This window comes from Akebia trifoliata, chromosome 1, assembly GCF_017979445.1.
Source record: "Akebia trifoliata isolate Shusen 1 chromosome 1, ASM1797944v1, whole genome shotgun sequence".
Classification (NCBI taxonomy): Eukaryota; Viridiplantae; Streptophyta; class Magnoliopsida; order Ranunculales; family Lardizabalaceae; genus Akebia; species Akebia trifoliata.
In genome coordinates, this window is record NC_141375.1 from 21,834,263 (window position 1) to 21,854,417 (window position 20,155).

General features: G+C 35.0%; 1 long non-coding RNA gene across 6 annotated transcripts; it reads right to left on the bottom strand.

Moving 5' to 3' along the window:
- Positions 1-214: 214 nt before the first annotated feature.
- Positions 215-18,928, bottom strand: LOC147410938 (uncharacterized). Of its 6 annotated transcripts, none has more exons than XR_015178276.1 (7): positions 18,566-18,928; positions 18,154-18,258; positions 5,171-5,411; positions 4,977-5,085; positions 3,016-3,183; positions 2,278-2,471; positions 215-2,184 (listed from the first exon to the last, which is right to left on the bottom strand). It is a non-coding gene; the product is annotated as an uncharacterized LOC147410938 (long non-coding RNA). The 6 variants fall into 6 exon arrangements; XR_015178277.1 differs by lacking the exon at positions 18,566-18,928 and adding an exon at positions 18,424-18,464; XR_015178272.1 differs by lacking the exon at positions 18,566-18,928 and having other exon boundaries at positions 18,154-18,411.
- Between the last annotated feature and the right edge of the window lie 1,227 nt (positions 18,929-20,155).

A 20,155-nucleotide genomic window follows, 5' to 3' on the forward strand; every position in this document is an offset into this window, starting at 1 on the left:
GTTTTTTCTGGATTTTATAATATAAAAAAAATTATTATTCTGGATTTATAATAAAAAAGTAGGCTGGTCCTCGTGTTCAAGCCTCACACATGATCATGTATTCCTCCGTGAAATCCCTTTAGGTCCCTGGTTTTTTGATTGCAAACCAACATCAAACAGTTGTTACTTGATTCAGACAGTTTTCATTGTCAAAGAAGAATTGCCAGATGAGAAATTCTTCTAAATATAATCCATAAATTCTGAGAAAGTACCAAATAAAAAAATGGTAAAAGATTATTACATGATCTGTCAGGTGTTTTTACAACCTACAATTGATAGAAAAACACAAAATTAGCATACATCATGTGTACATAAATATTGATGAAAATTTAACCATGAAAAGGGGCTGCATCCCAACAAGAAAATCTCTCATTTTCCACTTATCTAACCCATTGACACACTTGCTTGCTTTTTTTTTTATTGCTAAAGTCTGCAAATTCCATTTTCAACCAAAGTTAGAAGGAGAGACGACTGCGTCTGGTAAAGAAAATATAATAATGGATTGTTCTAATGCTTTCTTGAAGCTTTCAAACAGAGCATCTATATCATTAAGCGCCATGTGTTCCTGATAGATAAACAATAGCACTAGTATTAGGAGGCAATAAAGCTGAAGATTTTTATAATGTTAAATGAGTTTGTGTGATCACAAACTCCCCAGGCTTTTGGACAGCCTTAAATGAGTTTGTGTCATCTCAATACTGGAATAGAAATCCACTTAAAATAATGATAACCTTATCTTTGTTCCTATAAATTGGAAAACCAATATTAAAAGGGAATGGTTCAAAAGATGATCAATGAGAAATTCTTTGTAAGAAATAAATTGTAATCAAAACTTAAAATAATGCGGCCTGCATCGTCAGAAATTTGGGAAAAAATGCAGAGGAAGAGGTAGAAAAAACACATGGGAGGGCGTGTGGCACACTATGCAACGAGCTATGCCTTACATTCCTTTAACCATTGACTTTTTCTTGGAATGAGAACTGTAAGTCTTTGGATCACTTACCCAACTTCAATGTAGAAAAATCAATACTATTGATCAAATGTCTAAAGAATATCTCTGAACCCAACTCTACTTTTCCTCGTCGATTAAATTTATTCCCAAATTTATCCACCTTATTTAATTCACTCTGCTCCTAGAATTTTCAAATAGGTGAAAAAATTTAGCTAGGACATTACATACAAGAATGATTGATTGTCTACAAACACAAGAATGCAATGTGAGATGCACATGAAAATGTTGGACGCATCAATTAGTGAGCTACTTTTTTTTTAACCATCCAATGAAAGGCAACATAACTGATAGGTTCAATACTCTGATCCTAATCCCCAGCATTTGTGCCACATATGCTGATATCATGTTTAAAAATAGTCATGACACATCCATAATATTGATCAATGTTCTAATACTTTAACCAAAATAGAGACCCAGACGTGCTATCATGCTCCAATTAATCATTCAACAATACATCTAGAGTCAAATTCTAGATGACAAGTTCTGATATAGCATGGACTTCATGACAAATTCCATCTCGGACCAAAAATGCGGGAGAAGCATTAGGAAAAATCCTTTGCATGCGGATATAAGCAGCAAGTTCTTCACTCCCTACCTATTGCCATTACAGCAACTTATTTGTTTATTAAAAACTAGATGTGGTTTTGATGGTTGATTATACAACTAGATCTGGCTGAATTTTAATGTACAAATATTTGTGACCAAAAATAGTTATAGTTTCTTTTAAGTTCTTTTACATTCAAGGGACTTAATTGGTAGGACTATAAGCCAAATACACCACTCGTATTAAAAGATTCACAAATGATTTTAAAAAACATTAGGGCTGGAAAAGCTGACCTATTACAAAAGGTGAATGTGTTACCTTTCAAGAACATTTGGCTTAGCCAGATCTTGTTGAATCTTCTTGGTTCCTACCAAATGATAGGAAATAGATGGGCACTTGATAGCTGAGGATTGCTCCATTAGTAACCTTGCACTCCATTCTTACTTGATAAATAAGAATTAAGTATCTTATTGGGATAAATATATCAACAAAGAATAATAGAAAAGAAGAACTGCCTACTGATTCTGACAAATAATCATTTGGGGTATATCCAACTCTGAAATATATGACTGCGATAGCTTGGTCACCTCTGTATGTATAAAAAAAAAAAGCTTTAAAATTATAAAATTTAGAGCACAAAATCACACAAAACACAAAAGTACAAGGAAAAGAAGAAGCATACACAAGAAGTGTTCCATCTGGCAGTAATGGACTCATTCATCCATCGATTCTCCTCTAGTAGATGCCCGATCACGATGCAAGCACAAAGAAGTGCCACAAACAGGTTGAGTGAAACCATATCACCGTATTTTGAGGTTGAAACCACCCCCAATTTGGCCAAAACAGAACCAAACTCAAAAGCCATTACCAACACCTCTATCAATCGAAACAAACAAAATAGGATGATTCAATTTTCCTGTAATGCGAACTCTACATTTCTGACAGTCCATCCTAGATACTTCTATACAAAATCTACAACATTCCAGATCAAAATCAAAGTTTTTTCACTTAGTGGTACATGTTTGAGTGGGAATCATAGTATTATTTTTCTATTCCTAGTAATCAAACAAGACTTCTATGAAGTTTCAAGAATGTTAGCCCCAACTGGTTGCAATCATAAAGTATAGAAACTGTCCAATCACAATGCATGATACCAACTGAATAGCTAACCAACCAACCAATTGACGAATCAGTAATCAAAGACATGGGCAACATACATTGGTGAGTAAAAAATATATATAAAGCTCAATTGGTAACAAGAAACAAAGCTCAAACATCATCCAAATATGATCTACCCTTTTATTTTTGCAAGTGACACTTCCAAAACAACACTTAATGTCTATGAGTCAGCATCATGATTCAACCCTTAAATATGATGGGCTCTATTTTAGCTCTACTTCAACATGTTTAAAAAACAGACCTTTTAGATGGCTTTACAAGATTATAATAGTATAACGTCTTATACTTGATTTCAATTTTATAGCACATTGTCACTGGTGATTTGTCACTAGACCAACCATCTTCCAAATAGGATCCTCCAAGAGAAAGCAAATGCCTCAAAGTAGCCCTTAATATCCTTGCTTATCACCTACAGAAGAAGGTGATGATGTTAAGAAATTTCGACTTGTACATGAGATTAGCAAAGAAAACATGAAAACACACACACACACACACACATATATCTATGGGAAATGTTCAGCACCCTAAGCTTTACCCTACACTTTAAGAAACGTTTTTTGTCCTACATGGGTTAGAAGTTTTGGAATGAGCTGATTTTTGGTGAGGATGATCTCTATGATTAAAAGATCATCCACCCCAAAAATCAGCCCATTCCGAAATGTTTAGCCCCATGTTTACAAGTTGAAAAATTGTAGACCGTCCATTTTTTGTAAACCATTTTTGATGGGGTTAGAAGTTTTGGAATGAGCTGATTTTTGGTGAGAATGATCTCCTCACCATAGAGATCATCATCACCAAAAATCAGCCTATTCCAAAACTTTTAACCCATGTAGGACAAAACACGTTTGTTAAAGTGTAGGGTAAAACTTAGGGTGGGGAACGGGACCCTATATCTATATATATATATATGGGAAATGTTGAGCAACAAACATTTTGGCAAAACATTTTTCAAAACATGGCTTAGAGGTTTTGGAATGAGCTGATTTTTGGTGAGGATGATCTCTATGGTGAGGAGATCATTGTCACAAAAAATCAGCCCATTCCAAAACTTCTAACCCCATAAAAAATGATTTACAAAAAATGGACGGTCCACGATTTTTCAACTTGTAAACTGGGGCTAGAAGTTTTGGAATGGGCTGATTTTTGGTGAGGATGATCTCCTCACCATAGAGATCATCCTCACCAAAAATCAGCCCATTCCAAAACCTCTAACCTATGTTTTGAAAAATATTTTGTCAAAATGTTTGTTGCTGAACGGGACCCTATATATATATAGAGTAGCGTTCAATGGCCAACATTTTGGCAAACACATTTTTCAAAATATGGGTTAGAGGTCTTGGAATGGGCTGATTTTTGGTGAGGATGATCTCTATGGTGAGGAGATCATCATCACCAAAAATCAGCCCATTCCAAAACTTCTAACCTCATCAAAAATGGTTTACAAAAAATGGACGGTTCACGATTTTTCAACTTGTAAAATGGGGCTAGAAGTTTTGGAATGAGCTGATTTTTGGTGAGGATGATCTCCTCACCGTAGAGATCATCCTCACCAAAAATCAGCCCATTCCAAGACCTCTAACCCATGTTTTGAAAAAGTGTTTGCCAAAATGTTTGCCAAACTGTTGGCCACGGATAGGGACCCATATATATATATATGGGTTAGGATCCGTAGACACATAAAGCTACTCATAAAGCTACAACGTTTTTGTCTTATACGGGCAAAAAGATTTGGAATGGGCTGATTTTTCGTGAGGATAATCTCTATGGTGAGGGGGTCACCCTTGCAAAAAATCAGCCCATTCCAAAACTTCTAACCCCATCAAATGTGGTTTACAAAAAATGGACGGTTCAAAATCCTTCAACTTGCTAACATGGAGCTAGAAGTTTCAGAATTGGCCGATTTTTGGCAAGGATGATCTCACCATAGAGATCGTCCTCACAAAAAATCAGCTCATTCTGAACTTTTTTGCTCATATAAGACAGAACACGTTGTAGCTTTATGAGTAGCTTTATCTATATACGGATCCTGATCCTATATATATATATATATATATATATATATATATAAGAAGAGAAGAGCCATGATATAAAAATTTTCTTGAGTAAGCAATTCGTTCAGAATAATGTGTAGGATGAGCAGATTGCACATTGTCACATTGCTCAGAGTATCTAAGCTACTTCTTTAATAAATGGAAACAGTACCACATGGCGCACTCCAACAACCTGCAGCAAATATATTGAGATCAAATTCCTTGCTTCCATTCAAATTCTGCTTTATCAATGTCACAATGACAACAGCGTTGTTTCACAGCTGCAACAATAGATTGTTTCAATGGTGACATGTTGAACTTAAGAAAATACCTGACTAAGAATAAAAAGTAGACAACAAAAAGTACCTCATATGCATTTTGACGTTTCTTCAAGGCTTCTGCAGCCTTACTAGTAGATCATTAGGTCTGGCAGATGAAAGAGTGACAATACTCAATTAGTAGATTATTAGCTAGATGGAGTGTCATCTAGAAAAACAGATGCATCATCTCCCAATCCAAATTGAAAGAGAATAATCTGAAAGGCATGCTACATCCTAGATTACATCAAAGTGATGGGTAACAAAGTTGGGATATAAATTTCAGTAACCTGCAAGAAAAATTGCATGGTTCATTAGCCAATATTCTTAAATCAACAAAATTGGAATGACAAGCACTTGTTAAGAATAGTTAGATGATGAGATAAATCAAAGAGATTTTGAGCCAAAGTGATTACAGTTCTCCTAAGTCCCATCACCTACCTGATCAAGCCTATCTGCCGCATCATTCCCGTCAATGAACATGGCGATATGATCCACAAACTCTTTTATCAGATCCAAGCTTAAATACTTATATTCATAGTGTAAAAAAATAAAAATAAGTTCATGCAGAGGCCATGAGATTCAGATAATAAAAAAAAAGTTCTATAATCCACTTCCCTTAATCATTTCACCTTCAACTAAATCCCGTTGGCTCACAATTATTTGGTCATGTGCAAGGACTGATGACAGAAACAATCAAAATGAATGCAACAGTGAAAATGCGGTTAGCCCCATTAAGTCATAACCGAAGTTTTGGTCATGTGCACGGACAGATGATAGCATAGCATCAGTGGGAAGGAATGTGTACATTCAAGGTTCTAAAGAGTGAGTACAACCAAGAAAAATGTGGATTGTAGTCAAAGTAGATAAGACTTGAATTAGCAGAAAACATAACATTAGATGGAATTGAATGCAGGAACAGGTCTTACTCAGATGTGCCCAGATAATTTGAATAGGAATTTGACAACGATGACCAATTTCATCATATCATCATATATATTTTTTCACTTTTTTCATGGATTATCGTACTAACTACTGTTATGAAGCCTACTTTACATAAAACCCAAAAAACTAGAATATCAGGGGATATATAACCATGCTCCAAACATAAATATAAACACAATACCATCAATTGGTGCTTCTACATATTATCAACCTTCATCACAAACAATTTTTTTCTTAAAGCATGTTTGAATGATATAGATATCGTGTAACAACAAAATAAAGGGTTATAAAGCAGCGTATTTTTGAAATGATACTTCATAGGCATTTTAATCATTGATAGATGCAGGGGAAAAAGGTGCATCTCATTTTTCCTTATAGATTAAAGTTGCATAGCATAACACAGGGGCTCATCCTTGACATTTTTCCTTTATAGGTACAACAGAACTCAAAAAATAGAAATCTGGTTTGTCAATTGTCATAGTTTAATAAATACTCCCACACGTAGTCGGATTGCATACGTTGAAAGAAGTTAAAAATATCTAAATCAAACTTGATGCATACATCACCTCATAAATCATAAAGACAGTACAGATCTACCAGCACCAAAATGAGAAAGTCCCAATTCTTTGAGAAGAAATAGAAACGTACCTCTGAACCTGTTCCAATGAATCTTTTATTGTAACATCTCTTATAGATGCATCTAGTAAGACCTGGTCTTAAGCAAGCTTTCCCATACTCCACGAGTTACAACCAAGTTTTTTCCTACATTGATACTCAAAACCATAACTACTAGAGCTAGATCTATCAGATCTGAGAAAACAACATTTTCCACAGACAGAAAAAATTACAGAAAGGAAAAAAACTATGATTATAGAGAGGAATTAAAAAAAAAAAAAAACTAAGTGGCAGGCAGAACAATGTATAAAACTCTAGCAGATCTTTGAGAAAAACCCTAGATCTTGGATGTTGTGGAGAGAGAGTGCGTGCGAGAGACAGATACAAAGACAAAGAGATTGAGTGTGATCGAGAGAATTTGAGAGAGAGTGCGAAAGAGAGAGAGAGAGATCCAGATCGAGTTATGCGAGAGGGCAAGAGATAGAGATCCAGATCGAGTTGTGCGAGAGACAGAGATCTAGATCGAGCTGTGCGAGAGAGCAAGAGGCAGAGATTCAGATCGAGCTGTGTGATCGAGAGATTTGAGTGAGAGAGACAGACAAAGATGAGTGCGAGAGATTTGATGTAGTGTCGATATAACTAATAATTTGTATGTGAGAAGAAATGATGATTAAACGACTACTAAAAATTGTCGTAATTAACGACAGTCTTTCATAGTCGTTTTTAATGCAATTGGAGTCGCAAAAAATGCAATATAACATAGTGGGAAAAAGATCTCACTTTGAGTATTTTAAGAAATTGAAGAATTTTCTCAAACCTATTATTCAAGTATTTGTTGATGAGAGTTTGAGAAATTTCGACTATAACCAAAATCAAATTTAATCTATGTTTAGCTCGTGGAAACGAGTGTGCAATTCGTGGTTTCTGATTGTGTTAGAAATCAAGATTAAAATTATATGAGTGATTCAATGGAATCAGATCGTGAAGTTCTACAATAGGCATATTGAGTGAAGTAAGAGGTTTGGTAGATTGTGGATTCGAATTTGTCAGTCATCTTGTGCGAAAGTAATTTTTATAAACTCATGTAAAATTCTATGCTTTCTTCTATTAAAGGATTTTCGTTCTAGGTCGTCATAATAGATTTTCCCAGGAAATAAAGAGGAAAAAGATTTCACTTTGAATATTCTTAGAAATCGAAGAATTTTCTCAAACATGCTCTTCAATTGTCTATTGATGAGTATGTGTGTTTGAGAAATTTTAATTACAATCAAAACTATATGAGTGGTTCATGGAATCAGATTGTAGATTTCTACAAAGAATATGTTGAGTGAAGTAAAATTTGGTAGATCATGGATTCAAGTTTGTCAATTGTCTTGTGCAAGAGTAACTTTTGCAAATTCATAATTTTATAGTAGATCGTTCCGGATAAACTCGAGGTCCTGTGCTTTTTTTTTAGTAAAGGATTTTCCACATAAAAATATAATGTGTAATGGTTGCATGAATCTCTCATTTATTTATGTGTTATTTCTATATGTTAGATTATATTAATTTTACAAATTAATTTAATTAATTAGATTCTGTAATCATCAATTGAGGAAATTTCACCAAAGACTTTACCAATTAAGTTAGTTGGGGTAAATATACTAAATGATACCTATACATACATATATATATATATATGGGGGGGTGTGTTAAAACTAGCATAACAAACTTACCCTTACATTATTTATTTATTTTTTTTATTGTTATTATATATAAAGGGGGGGAGAGGGGGAGGGGGGGTTGGGTTAAAACTAGCATAATAAACTTACCCTTCCTTTGACATGGTTAACATTAGGCATTTGATGAAATGGTTGACATTAGGCATTTGATGAAATGCAAGATCATTATTTAAGGTTTTCTTCACATTTTCCATACTAACGACTTCTCATTGAAATCTAAAGTATTCATGCAAAATCATGTTTAAAAACTCTCACTTATGCAATGAGTGATGATAAAAAAAAAAAAATTGAATGAGTTTCTATACATATTTCCAACTTAAAATTTTTATTTCCTTAACAAATATAAGAAGACAAAAAAAATTAGAATTTTCAATTTTGTATGGGAGAGGGAAGCCTAAAATTATGAAATTAAAAGTTATATATATTTTTTCGTTAACTGAATAGGTAAGTTGAAATTCTAATCCACCCAATGACCTTTTTGTGTCAACTTAGATTAGTCTTAGAAAGAAATCTGAGAATGATATGTGTGACTAAAGAAATCTGTCATATATGACACATTGGAGCTTTTTTGTCATGATTTTTCTAAAAACAACATCTTGCACTATAAACCTAAATCATTATTTGAATCAACATATATACTCTTTCTTCTAACAACTCTTCAATCTTCTTCCTCTTTCCTACTAAAGACAAGCTCCATCTTATCTTATACGTTTCTTCATCTCATCACTAATTACTACTAACCACTAACCCGCTTTCTATCACAAAACAATTAAAATCTAAGTGTAAAATACATTTTTAAGAAAATAATGTCTTTTGAGGGCATAGGACCATGATTTTAAAACTTGTTTTGATGTCTCGTCTCGTCCATGAACTCTCCGAGTCGTCTTAGACAAGTTGTCCAATACATTTGAGTCGTCTCATTTGACTTGTCTATCCGTCTCGTTGGTGGATGATACCGAGACGTATCGGATGAGTCCTCTTGGTCTAGGATGAGGTATAAAACCATGTACAGGACTGCTTCTTTAAGGCCATTCCCTACAAGTGTAGGCCATTGCCAGGGCCTAAGTTAATTATTCTATTTGTAGAGAGAACCAAAGTTGTTTGTGTAGTGGTACAATGGACAAAGGGAGGAAACAAGTATAGAAGACTTGGCTTTGCAATATGAACGAAATTCCACTTTATTCCAAGCAAAGTCTTTTGTTATTGAAAGTAAATTCATATTTTGCATTCGCTATCCATGTTCTTTATGATCTTTTTATGATTTTCAAGATCTTCAACTTGAATATTTCTTTTAGTTGGGATTGTAATGGGCCTTCATTAAACATGCCCAAACCTTCTCATTATACTTTCTTTTAGTTTAACACATATTGACCTCATGGTTTTAAAACTAATTTTCACGTCATGTCTTGTCTCGTCCATGACTGATACTGAGTTGTCTCAGATGAGTCATCTCGTCTCGTTTGGCAATGAGACAATGGTTTTAAATCATTTAAAAATTCTGAAATATTCTATCTAAGGTTTCATCAAAACCTCATCTTTTAGCTTGATTTAGAGAAGGGAGGATGAAGATTTTTTAGGAAACCCCTTTGTTCTCCGGTTCACTTGGTTGAGAATAGGAGAAAGAATTGAGAAAAGATAAGGTTTGAAGGATGAAAACAGCACTATGTGAAAACTAGAAAATTTGACAGAAAATTTTGACGGGCCAAGGCCTACGAATTTTAGAAACTTAATTTTGACGATTTAGGATCGTCGAAATTCTTGATGTTCCTAGATTTGATGACTTAAAACTGTTGAATTTCTCACATCCTTCATTAATTTGACAGTTTTGGCCCATAAAAAAAAATTGACAATGAAAAATTCAACACCAATTCGACCTCTTGGTCCATCGAATTTTATGAAATTTGACGGCCCAAGGCCATCAAATTTGAGCCTTTTTCACATTGTGCAGAGGAGATTACGCTGTCTCGGAAATCTCAATATCTCGTCCGAGATGTCTCCTTCATCTCGTGAGATGCTGCCAAACCCAAAAAGTTTGTTCATTCCATCTCATTGTTAGGCAATACCGAGATGACTCGAACAATACATCTTGGTCTCTGGCAAGTTTTAAAACCATGATTGAGCTACTACATTTTGCCAAATTCGTTCATTTCTAATTTCATCTTTCCTCATCTCTACCACATTCAATTTATTAACATGATTGCAAGGAACCGTTCCATAAACTATGTCCTATAATTGCCCAAATGGACTTAGAATTGATGAAATATACGGATTGTTCGATATGAGCTAAACCATTAGAAATACAAAAACAAGGCAAAGGTGAATGCAATAACAACATTATAATGTAAAATAGGGAAATATCAGCCAACTTTATACGCAAGAAAGGTTCCTCCTGCTTCTTGAATGTTTTTCTAGTAGCCTTTAACACCTTAGCCCATCCTTGGAAAGTTTTAACAAATAAATTATAAATTGAACTTCATAAAAAGGCAAAAATGAAAATCATTAATGGATCGAAGAAGAAGGAAAAAACAGAAAGGACAATCCTGGAAAGTTAAATTTCTCGACCTCGGTTTTACTCAATTTTGTCCAAATTCAGGTATCTTAAATGGATATTTTCTCATTTTTCATCAAAAACCTTAACCAGTTCAAAAAATAGAACTAAAAGAATGTACCAGAACTAATTTATGATAAATCTGAAATTTCTTTATGGGTATTTCTAGGTTTCCATTGCTAGATCATCTGCAACATTTTTATTTTGAGCCGTGATAATCTGACTACCCCATGTGGATCGAATCTCCTGACATGACATGTTCGGGAACCGTGGCTCTGTAGGCCTTGCAATACACATTAATATGCGGAAGTGTAGTTTAGTATCTCAAGGTGTACAGATCCAGGGGTTCCCAAACTTGTTACGTTAGGAGAGTTGATCTTATGTGTCACGTGGGATTGTCAAATTATCACTGTTCTTTTATTTTTTTTTCAATCAATAAAGAAATTAAAACCCACAAATCTATGAATGTTATTGGCACTCCAACTTTTACTTATTGCACCCAATTTCTTAAATTATTTATCACACCCCAATAAGATTAAAACCCACCATTGGAACATTATAAAGGTTTGGCGCAAATTATTTTCTCAACATTACAAAAATTATGACACTAGTTCAAACAATTTCAGACTTTCAATAGTTACTTACCAGTATGATTGAGCTCTATTAAAATCCTAATCCAAAAATAAAACAAGAGAGATTCTACTGGCACCCCAACTTTTACTCATCAATCACATTCACTTATTTTCTTTATTCAATTTGGGTGTAACAAGTAAAATTTTGGGTGCTAATAGCATCTAAAAAAGGAAATTCTCAAACTCAAATTAATGAATTATTAGGCTCATATAAAATCTTAAACCCCAAAAAAAGAAAAAAAAAAATTCCCAAACTCCTCAAGTGGATATTCCTGAAGGGGTGTTCTTCCTTCACGTATTTGATTGAAAATTTAGAATGAATTTACCTTCTTAGAAGTAGAACCCTTAACAGGAGTTGCAGAAAAATCTAAAACCTTCTTGTTCTTCTTAGAACTGGGCATGGAAATCTTCTTCCTGATCTTCATTGTTACCTTCTTGAGCTTCTCCTGAGAAGGTTTTTTTCCAAATCCATCTTCTAGTTTTCTTCCAACTTTAATCGAAGAACCATGAATCAAACTGTTTTGAACGCGAGGGACTAGAGGAGACCAGATTCCGCTCTGGGAATAATCCTGATAAGGTTTTTTCTCAAACCCATCTGTTAATTTTCTTCGTATTTCGATTGAAGAAGGATAAATAAGTGTATTTTGGTTCCGAGGGATTAGAGGAGACCAAATTCCGCTCTGCGAGTAATCGAAATCGAAAGGAGATGATTTGTCTGGGAATTTGGAGAGGAGCTCTCGAGACATTGATGGCTCAAGATACTCAACTATTACAACTCCTTCGATGATCATCATCAAGTGTTCTAGATCGAGAAATCGAGAGTTTCAGAGAGAAAATTCTGCTGCAAGGAGAGAAAGAAGGGGGAAGAAGAAATAGTTAACGGTACAGTGTCCTCTTTGTTTCTTTGTATATTTTGGAAAGTAACGGTTGTGAAATTCAAATATTTTAAGAAAATAGAGAAAATAAGGAGAAAATACAAAAACTGTCATATATGAGAGCTTCTATTTCCACACCAACTTTTATTTAAGGCCATACTAAATAGCGTTGTCTGCGAATATAAACTCTCCTTTTACCAAACTGCACCAGCTAGATGGTCCCATTGTTATTTTACATTTTTTTTTACCATGATATTTTAAAAATCCGATTAAATCGGATTCTCTAATTAAATTGATTTGACTAATGAAGCGTTGATTTTATTGAGTATTATTGTCTTTTCGTGAATATAAATAGTGGTATTTTAGGAAAAAAAAATACACTTTTTAAGTTTTTTAATAAACATGCATTACAAAATGAGTTGTGCTGGAGTGACCTCAAGATTGGGCCTCATATCGAACATCTTGACATGCAAGTGGATAGGAATCATAGATGCTTTTTCACTTGTATCTCAAGGAAAGCATCTATGGTTCCCATACACTTTCACGTTAGGGTGTGCGATGCAAGGTCCAATCTTGAGGTCACTTCAATATTATTCATAAAAGAAATATTTGGTTGGATAATCAATTTGGCTTTTAGAACATTGATGATTTATGGTTGAAAATTAGATTAAAAGGTAAGTTCAACTCAGTCGCCACGTGGATGATTTTGAGTGGTTTGATGGTCCACCTTGCTGATAGGATGGTGGGCCACCGGTTGGTGTGACGATTCGCATCATATGCAAATGATGCGCCAGTGAATGAAGGACACACATCTAATATTGGTTGTTAGTACAAACTATGTCAAGCTCTATCAATATAATCACGAAAAGGTAATTGCGTCACAAAATTTCATGTTAGAATTTAATGAAGTGGAGATGTGTTTCGTTAGAGGTTCATTCAATGCAATGCACATGTGTCGACCTAAGGAGGATCTTGGCCAGACAATGGCTACATGCAAGCATCGCCAACAAGTGCCAAAGGTCAACAAAATTGTAGGGAAGTTGCATTAAGCATAGAAAGAGAGGGGCATTTTAATAGGTAAAATTATCATTTCGTGTGCTGGATATGGGAAAATTCCCAATCTAGTACATTGTTCATTTTAATTCTACAAAAATGCTTTTTAGTGAGATCGTCAATTTTATAAATCAACGAGATTGTCACTTTTCAAATAAATATTATTAGCAATCTTACTATATTTTATAAACGAGATTGTCATTTGAAAAAATCATGCAATATTACAATGCATGTTTCAAAATTAAAATGAAAAGTGCACTCAAACTAGAATTTTAACAAAAGTTGAATGTATTTTGGAATTTTCTCAATTTTAAACAAGGGGTTATAACTTTTAAATACTGAAAGAGAAAGGGGGATTTTTTTCGCGTCCATGTTGAGGCATCTTGGATTAACCCCTCATGCATGTACTAAAGATTGTTAGTCTAGGAGACCTTATCTACCTCTTACAATATCCATGGCACATAAAACATAGGGTATCACTTTGTAAATCATTCTCAAAATATTGTGGATTGTAACTCACACTAGGATTCATAGTTGAGAGAGAGAACACATTGGAAACAATGAGAAATTGAAGTCTATGATTAGAGGAGAATTGCATTTTATATTCTATCAAAGGATCTCCAAAAACTTCTAAGAAGCCTTAAAAGGGCATGGACTGGGCAAGATGGTATGTGGATTGAGCAAAGCCCAGATTCGAGCCCAGAATACCTAATTAGAGCATCTCCAACCAACCAGCATATTTGAGCTCTATCTTCAAATATGCGGAAGGAGTTCAAAAATGTGCTCCAACAGAACTGCATATTTGAAGGAATCCTTCCAAATACACTGTTCCCTTCTCCATATTTTGAGGATTTCAGATTTTTAAGGGAGCCCTCTAAAAATACTATTCACTTTATTAAATCCCACTTTTAACCTTCTCCATCTATTCAATTTTCAATGAATTCCCATTCTATTTGTAGACATAAATTTTTTGTTGAAAACTCAATCTTTACTTGGATGTGGAGTCGCCACCATTCTTTCTTAGAATAGGGTGTGAATGGGCACCTGAAAGATAGTTTTAGAAAAATCAATTTTATCATAGTAACTCTCGTACAAATAAGATTCTGATCTACCTAAGATTTAGGTAAAGGGAATCTATTTTAAGAAATAGGGAAGGTGTTAGATACTCTATTTCCTTCACCTTAAGAGATAACCTATGCATTGATCATTTTTCATTTTTGTTTTAAATTTAAAAGAGAAAATTGATGAAAATAAAACTTGTACCCTCAATCTTTGAGGATTTTATTTGGACCTATGTCATGAGAGTCATCTCATTAAGAGAAGGAGCTCATGATGACTAGACCACAAAGACTTACATTTTAAGGAATTTAAACCTCCAAAACTAAAAGAAAAAAAAAAAAAAAGGTGAAAGTGGTATATAGAAGATGGAAATGGAGAAGGGAAAAAAAGGGAATTATTTTCTTACCCCCACCTTAAAGGAGCATTGGACAATACTCCAAACGAATCTGTTTTAGAGACCCGAAGTCATAGTCCTTGTAAATATATCCCTCAATCAAGTAGGTTAATCCTGCAAGATTCGAGACCCAAAGGTTTCGTAGCGACCTTCCCTTTGAATTCAAAAAAATGTACTTCAGTCCATGGCATCTCTATATCCAACACTCTTCCAAACTTTCAAATGCTTCACCAATTTCATCTAATGATTTAATAAATTTGTTGTTGTGCAGAGAGAAAAATTGTGTGTGATGGAGAACATGATCAATATTCTTACGGAAACGATTCCCACCGTTGATCTCCAAAAAATGAGCAAAATGTAGGGTAGGGGTGAGTGAGGTGGTAGAGGAACGAGGGGAGACGGACTTGTAATAAATGTCTCTGTAAAGGAATTTTTTTCTTTTCAAAAGAAGCAACATTTTTAACAATTTCCTTGTTTCCTCCTCCTCCTTGTTCAGAATCAGAATCACAAGGAGATATGGTGAAATGGAATCTTGACAAGCGATGGAAAAAGGAGGAATCACCAGCTATCCAAAGGGATTTAAAGATTTTAGTACTACTACTTACTGATATGAAAGCTTGTGAAAGTTGTTTGTCATCAAGCGGTTGCTGCTGTTGATGGTGGCTAGATTCCTCGTCATTGTTGCATAACTGATCCCATATAAGAAGCTCTTTGGGCAGGTAGCAGATTTTTCCCCAATCGGCTTTGCATAGATAATTTGTGCCCAACAAATACAAATGTTTTAGAGAATTCGTCCCCTCAGAGCAGATTTCATGGGGGAAGCATTTGATTTTGGTAAGATCAAGCACCTCAACCCCTGTGACTCCTTCCAACTCTAACGTTTCTAGGCTCCGATAACCTCTTAACGAAAGTTGAAGTAATTGGGTAGTGGTTCTAGAAATGTCGAGAACTCGGAGGTTTGGTAGTTTAAACCGCCCAAAGGAAGAGATGTCTTGTAAGGCCTTACAACCTGATAAGTCGAGCGATTCAAATGCATGTAATTGACTTAAATGAGAAACCACGATCTCCAACTTAAAACATTCTCTTAGAAGAGAGCTTTGAGATTGATGCAGTGAGAGAGGGAAGATGGTAGGGATAGCAAGGAATGGACATTGGCGAGGTTGAGAACTCGAAGTTTCACCAATGATTGAAAAGAATCATCGGGTAAATGAAATAGTGATTCACAATTCTCTAGTAAGAGTTGCTCAAGATCACTCAAGTTGATAAAGAATGATGATGGGAATGAGGAGAGGCATGGGTTGTTGGAAAGAGTGAGAAGCCCAAGTTTACTCAGACCCTCAAAGGAAAATGAGAGATCATCTGGGGAAGGAAAAACAAGTGAAGTAGCTGAAAGATCAAGTATTTCAAGATTCTCTAGAACTTGTATGGAGTGGGGTGACCGCCTTAAGCAACGACAATTTCGTAAGTTTAGTACTCTGAGATTTTGAACCAAACGAGCGAGGGAGGTTGGCAAGGATGAGATTGATGTACCTGAGATTTGTAGGACTCGTAAGCCCTCCATTTCATTAAAAAAAATCATCTGGGATGTGTTCGAGTTTGTCACATTGGGAAATCAGCAACATGGAGGCTTTGGAGCATCTTGGAGAATGATGGATATGTTGCAATTCAGAGTTGTTCAAGGATATCCAGTTGGCGCTGCCTTCCAACTCTAGATCGGCCATTGCCAAACAGATTTTGCGAGCCTCCATATCATTAAAAACAATTTCATATACACTCTTGTGTGCCGTGTAAATATTTTCTTCTTCTTTTTTTTGGCGTTAGTAAGCTCCGTCGTGTAAACTCTATCAGCAGATTTTGCCCCATTTCCCACTCCGTAATGATACCCGGGTAATTGTTTCCTCTCCCAATTAATAATCTCTCTCCTAACCAACTATAAATCAACTCAATACTCAACCCTCCATGAGTGGAAAAGAAGTTAAGAATACATGTGAAACAATCTAGGATGGAGTCATGAGTAAGATGACCATGGAACCTTGGAGAATCAGCCATATCCAGGCACTCTTCTCCGATCAACTCAAGAAGATCTTGAGCTTGAGCTGTTTGAGATTTCCATTTCGGTATCCAAAGCCAGATCAACAAAGCTGGAACTCCGGTATTAAGGACATACTCCGATGCCGATTGGGCTGGAAATGTGGATGACCGCACGTCAACATCTGCATATATCAGTTTTCTAGGACCTAACCCCATTTCTTGGAGCTCAAAGAAACAAAAGCAGTTGCACGATCCACAACAGAGGCTGAATACCGGGCATTAGCAAATGCGGCTTCCGAGACAATGTAGTTGTCCACTCTTTTCAAAGAACTAGCAATTCCAATCAAAGAATCTCCCCAACTGTTATGTGACAATCTCGGAGCCACACATCTCAGTTTTAACCCAGTCAATCATTCGCGCATGAAACACATTCAAATTGATCTTCACTTTGTACGTGACTTAGTGCAAAAGGGAAGCATCCAAGTAAGACACGTACATACTTAAGACCAACTAGCTGATCTGTTAATGAAGTCATTGTCAAAACAGCGCACGGAATTTCTACGCAACAAGATTGGTCTTGTCGATAGAAGCTCAATCCTGTGGGGGTGTACAAAGGAAGCATGCGTGAATCCTACTCAAATCAAAACAGAGGACATCTTGCCTAAAATCGTGTCAAATATTCTGTCATTAATTCTATATTTGGAGCTGATTCAAAATTTGAATTCTATAGCTATACATTGTAATAGTAGCATAGATTTAGCTATACCATTTATATCTTTCCTAAATTAGCTTCTCAACCATTGTGTATATAACATAGAATTTCTATCAATAAAGTGTGTGGGAAATTATTCATTGAAATTACAGCAATATTTGTTCCTTTATATACCATGTTTTGGAGTTGAGGGTCATCCTTAACATTTTTCCTTTATAAGTACAACAGAACTCAAAAAATAAAAATCTGTTTTGTCAATTGTTATAGTTTAATAAATACTCCCACATGTAATCGGATTGCATACGTTGACAGAAGTTAAAAATATCTATATCAAACTTGATGCATACATCACCTCATAAATCATAAAGACAGTACAGAACTACCAGCACCAAAATGAGGAAAGCAATACAGAAAGTCCCAATTCTTTGAGAAAAAACAGAAACGCACCTCTGAACCAGTTCCAATGAATTTTTTACTGTAACATCTCTTATAAATGCATCTAGCTTCATCTATATGGCCCATTTCAACTTCCAGGCTTCCAACATTGAACCACTGCATAAGCTAACATCAGTGCAATTGAAGTAAAGCAACAAGAAGGCATTTATTGACAAGAGATGTTTTCTTCTTTGCCAGATTAATACAAATAAATTAAAGGAGAAAAAATGGAAAGCAAATATGCACAAATTTTTGCCATCAGCGGAAACTAAATAGTAGAACCTGGTCTTAAGTAAGCTTTCCCATACTCCACAAGCCACAACCAATTTTTTTCCGACATTGAAACTCAAAACCATAACTACTAGAGCTAGATCTATCAGAAAAAATATATAAAACTCTAGCAGATCTTTGAGGAGAAACGTACCGAGAGTGCCGATCTTTGAGGAAAACCTTAGATCTTGGATGTTGCGGAGAGAGAGTGCGTGAGAGAAACAGATACAAAGACAAAGAGATTGAGTGTGATCAAGAGAATTTGAGAGAGAGTGCGAGAGAACGAGAGTGAAAGAGAGAGAGAGAGATCCAGATCGAGTTATGCGAAAGGGCGAGAGATAGAGATCCAGATCGAGTTGTGCGAGAGACAGAGATCGAGCTGTGTGAGAGAGAAAGAGGCAGAGATCCAGATCGAGCTGTGTGATCGAGAGATTTGAGAGAGAGACAAATAAAGATGAGTGCGAGAGAGCCAGAGAGAGAGAGCGAGAGAGAGATCCAGATCGAGCTGTGCCACAGAGAGAGAGAGAGAGAGATTTGATATAGTGTTGTTGATAACTAATAATTTGTATGCGAAAAGAAACGACTATTAAAAACTGTCGTAATTAACGATAGTTTTTAGTATTCGTTTTTAAAGCAATTTTGGAATCACAAAAAATGTAATATGACGTAATGGGAAAAAGATCTCACTTTGAGTACTTCAAGAAGTTTGATAAATTTTGACAACAACCAAAATCAAATTTAATCTATGTTTAGCTTGTGGAATTGAGTGTGTAGTTCGTGGTTTCCGATTATGTTAGAAATCAAGGTCAAAGCTATATGAGCGATTCAATGGAATCGAATCGTGAAGTTCTACAATAGGCATGTTGAGTGAAGTAAGAGATTTGGTAGATCGTAGATTCAAGTTTGTCAGTCCTCTTGTGAGAAAGTAATTTTTGTAAACTCATATAAAATCCTATGGTTTCCTCCATAAAAGGATTTTCATTCTAAGTTGTTATAATAGATTTTCTCAAGAAATAAAGAGGAAAAAAGATTTCACTTTAAATATTCTTAGAAATCGAAGAATTTTTCCAAACATGTTTTTCAATTGTCTATTGATGAGTATGTGTGTTTGAGAAATTTCGATTACAATCAAACTCAAATTTAATTTTTATTTTGCTCATGGAATCTAGTGTGTGGTTCGTGGTTTTAGATTGTTTTAGAGATCAAAGCTATATGAGTGGTTCATGGAATCGAATTGTGGATTTCTACAAAGAATATGTTGAGTGAAGTAAAATTTGGTAGATCGTGGACTCAAGTTCGTCAATTGTCTTGTGCGAGAGTAACTTTTGCAAATTCATAATTTTATAATAGATCGTTCCGGATGAACTCGAGGTCCTATGATTTTTTTTTAAGTAAAGGATTTTTCACGTAAAAATATGGCGTGTCATGGTTGCATGAATCTCTCATTTATTTATGCGTTATTTTTATATGTTAGATTATATTAATTTTACAAATTAATTTGATTAATTGGATTTTGTAATCGTCAATTGAGGAAATTTCAAGAAAGATTTTACCAATTAAGGTAGTTGGGGTAAATATCTACAATTACTAGAGGTTTTACTAAATTATATATATATATATATAAACAATGGTTTTTCAAAATATGGGTTAGAGCTTTTGGATTGAGCTGATTTTTTGCGATGACCGTCACCATGATGAGAAGATCATCCTCAAAAAAATGCAACTCAATTTGAAACATCTAATT